Consider the following 4,567-nt stretch of genomic DNA (forward strand, 5'->3'; position numbering starts at 1 on the left):
CTCAAGCAACAACAGATGTTGGCAAGGACCTGGAGAAAAAGGAACACTTTTACGCTGCTGGTGGGAATGCGACTGGTGCTTCCACTCTGGAAAACAGTATGGACGTTCCTCAAAAAATTAAAAATAGAATGTCCCTATGACCCAGCAATTGCACTACTAGGGTATTTATCCAAAGGATACAGGAGTGCTGATTCGAAGAGGCACATGCACTCCTGTATTTATAGTAGCACAATGGACAATAGCCAAATTTTGGAAAGAGCCCAAATGTCCATCAACTGATGAATGAATAAAGAAGATGTGGTATATATATACAATGGAATATTAGTGATCAAAAAGAATGAAATTTTCCATTTGCAACAATGTGGATGATACTAGAATATATCATGCTAATTGAAATAAGTCAGAGAAAGACAAATACCACATTATTTCACTCATACTTAAGATGCAAAACAGATGAACATAAGGGAAGGGAAGCAAAAATAATATAAAAACAGAGCAGGGGAAAAACCTTAAAAGAATATTAAATGCAGAGAACAAACAGGATTTTGGGGTTGGGTGCTGGATGTGGGGATGGGTTAAATGGGTGAGGGGCATTAAGGACGATAGTTGTTGGGATGAGCACTGGATATTATATGTAAGTGATGAATCACTGAATTTTATTCCTGAAGTCAGTATTACACTATGTATTAACTAACTTGGATTTACATTTAAAAAAATAATAATGAAATAAAAAATAATAAAAAAATAAAAAGCACACATGAGGGGTGCTTGGGTGGTTGAGTCAGTTAAGCATACTACTCTTGATCTGCACTCAGGTCATGGTCTCGTGGTTCGTCAGTTTGAGTGCAGAACCTGCTTGTGATTCTCTCTCTCTCTCTCTCTCTCTCTCTCTCTCTCTCTCTCTCTCCTTCTCTCTCTGTCCCTCCCCTGCTCATGCTCTGTCTCTCTCAAAATAAATAACTAAACTTAGAAAAAAAAAGCCTACTTCTAAATACACATGATTTTTTTTGTAGGTCTCTAACCTTGTAGACTTATACCAGTACCACAGTGTTTGATATAATATAACTTAAAATTTGATAAGTGGTATGGCAGTCAGAAAAACTCCTCCCCAAAGATATTCACATCTGGATCCCTGGAACCTATCAATATGTTACTTTGCATGACAAAGGAACTTGGCAGATATGATTAAATTAAAGCTTTGATATGTAGAGATTATTCTGGATTATCTAGATGGGCTCAATCTAATGCCTAGATCTTAAAAGGGGAGAAGCTTTCCCAGCTGCGATTAGCATGAGAGAAAGATGTGATAGAGGAGATTGGGAAGATACATGCAATATTCTTGGCTTTCAAGATGGAGGAATAAGGCCATCAGCCAGGAATGCCAGCAGTCTCCAGAAGCCGGAAAGGGCAAGGAAATTATACCTCTAAAGCCCATAGATATGAATACCACCCTGCTGACACTTTGATTTTAGCCCAGTGAGACCTGTATTTGTGCTAATCTACAGAAATGTAAGAAAATAAACACACATATAATATGCAATATATAATATAATATAATATTTTATATCTACCTATATTTATATGTGTATCTATACCTATAGATATTCTATCAGTACTTTTTCTTTGAGGAACCTTAACACACATATTTTCTTAATTATTTCAATAATCTTTTCTAACATTTCTTCATATAAAGCTTTCTCTTACATCTTTTATGAGATTTAGTATTGATTGCCATAGAGGTTTATTGATATTATAAACAGTACCTTTTTTATTTCACTTTATAGTTTGATGCTTGAATATAGTTTTAACATAAATGAATTTTGAATGTTAGTCTCATTTTCAGCAATACACCTGAGCTCTACCATGGTTTCGAATAATTGGTCAGTTCTCTTGGATGTTCTATATAGAATATCACATCAGTAAAAATTAACCATTTTGTTTCTACTTTCTAATCCCTTTGGGCTCCTTCTCAGTGTCGTAAAGTGTGTATTTGTGAAAGTAGGCTAAATGATATAATAAATGTAACATTTCAGTGGCCACATAGAGAAAGAGAGAGAGGGTGCCTAGAGGGTTGCATGGAAGGTTTCCTTGTACCCCAGGTCTTGAGGTAGTGAACATCACTTATTCCCATGTTTCTTTACCCAGAATTCAGTCACATGAGTCTACCTAACTGCAAAGGAGACTGAGAGATATGAGCCGTGGGCCCAGGAAGAAAGATAAATAGCAGTTGTTAGTGGTAGCTTGATGTTCTTTGGGTATCTATTTGGATAGAGGAGGTATCAGATATTAAACTGATAAAAACAGATACTACACTTGATCTTAGCCAAAAGGCCAAGAAGTGATGGGTATCTATTTGGAATGAGAGTTGCTGTGCCAAAGCATATCATTGTTTTTATACATTCATATTATTTTTACGCTTTATTTTTGTATACAATACAGGGATATTGATATAATTTCAAGTTGGCCTCAAATACTTTGTAACAATACACAATTAGGACTCATTTAAAAAATTGATCTAGCTCTGTCCAAGACTGCTATCTTCTATGAAGTTATAGCAATAGCCTAGTATTTCTTCTATGTAGAAACAAACTTTTAAGGGAGAACATTGCTCAGGGGCTGTTAAGGAGGCCATCTCTGGGAAGAAAAAAAAAACACCCTGTACTAGCTTCTCCATTCCATTGGAAGCATCTGTTTGTTTGTTTGTTTTTTATGTTTACTTATTTTTGAGAGAGAGAGAAAGACAGAGCATGAGCAGGGGACAGGCAGAGAGAGAGGGAGACACAGAATCTGAAGCAGGCTCCAGGCTCTGAGCTGTCAGCACAGAGCCCGATGCAAGGCCCAAAACCATGAACCACGAGATCATGACCCGAGCCAAAGTTGGACACTTAACTGACTGAGACACGCAGGCACCCTGGAACCACCTTTATATTTATTAAATCAAATGATAATAAAAGTCATGAAAAAACACACTGAAGCTTTTGGAGAGGAGAGGAATGTCTTTTTGGTCACAGAGATGATGGAGGTAAGAGAGTTCACATGACTCTGAAGTGTGCAGAGACCACAGGCCTTCTCTAGCTCTTGCTGGAAGAAATTCCTCTTTCCCCTCCAACAGATGCCTCTTCGAATCTCATCCAACTCCATTGAAAACGATCACATCAATACACAGATTTATTTATATGAAATTTTAGTACCTGGAAGAACAGTTCTCCCTCATTGTTTTCACTTTTGCTCTTCAAGCCCTCACTTAGAAATTGCCACGAAAGCCTCCATACCATTGGTCAAGTATGCACTGAGTTCTCTGTGATGGGCACTAACACTATTAGACTGTAGGTCTAACAAAGGAGTGCTGGGCTTGTAACAATGAAGAGTTTCATTTCAACTTGTTTTATAGAAGAATATAAGTCAGGCATGATGATATATTTAGATATCCAGTGTTCAGGTTAGAGAAAGTTGATTACCTAGGTAACACGTGATTAACAACAGGAAAAGTAGTGACCTGATGATCTGTATGTGACTAAAGTTTAGGTTACCAAACATGATACAGCCCTTATCTCAGATTTTTCCAGTGTCTCCTGTTGTTTGAGCTTGGTGGCTACTCAGATTAGGAAATCTACAAAAGCACCAGATTGGGGTGATTTTGCCGTCCTATGGCAAAAAGTGCTGCAGAGAGACATCTTCCCTCTAAGAAATACTATGGTTTAGCCAACACATTGCTAGCTGAAATTCCTAGCTGTGAGAAAGGTTAGCAAATTGCTAGCCAGAATTGCAAAGAAGGTGGAAAGAACGTGATAATTTATTCTGAAGGCTAATTTAAAAAGCAGGCTCCCCTTAAAATCTACTTAGACCCTTCTCACATTTTTCGATTTCTCCCTGTGTAACTGTATACCTCTTTTCCCTTCCTGCTTCCAATTCTGCTTCTATCTTATATTCTTGTATCTCTCTCAATTTCCCCAATATTTACCTTTTGTCTTCTTTTTTCTTCTTCTCCCACTCTTTCTTCAACTTCTTTATCATATTTTCTCTTCTCTCACCTCCCACCTTTTTGTCACCTCCTCATAAGTCACAGGAGTAAATATATTTCTATTATTGGCCATTAATGTTAAAGACAGATTTTATTTATTTCTTGGTCTTTTTTTTTTTTTAATTCTTTTTTTCAACGTTTATTTATTTTTGGGACAGAGAGAGACAGAGCATGAATGGGGGAAGGGCAGAGAGAGAGGGAGACACAGAATCGGAAACAGGCTCCAGGCTCTGAGCCATCAGCCCAGAGCCTGATGCGGGGCTCGAACTCACGGACCGCGAAATCATGACCTGGCTGAGGTCGGACGCTTAACCGACTGCGCCACCCAGGCGCCCCTATTTCTTGGTCTTAATACAACATTCAAATTAATTGAATGTTCCATATACAACTTCATGTTATGTGACCTCATCTGAATACTCGGTTTAGAATAGGACTGAGGACTCTACATTTTTACCAAATAACCACAGGTGATTCTGCTGTGGGTGTTCTGTAAGATTACATTTTGTAAAATCCTGCTTTTGCTCATTTTTCACAGTTACCAGTACT

The 4,567-nt window shown here is 37.8% G+C and overlaps 1 pseudogene; it reads right to left on the reverse strand.

The window, feature by feature from the left end:
• Positions 1–2,231: 2,231 nt before the first annotated feature.
• On the reverse strand, positions 2,232–2,343 carry LOC112849195 (U2 spliceosomal RNA; annotated as a pseudogene).
• Between the last annotated feature and the right edge of the window lie 2,224 nt (positions 2,344–4,567).

Source organism: Puma concolor, chromosome C1 (assembly GCF_028749965.1).
Source record: "Puma concolor isolate L17-30 chromosome C1, mPumCon1.1.hap2, whole genome shotgun sequence".
Lineage (NCBI taxonomy): Eukaryota > Metazoa > Chordata > Mammalia > Carnivora > Felidae > Puma > Puma concolor.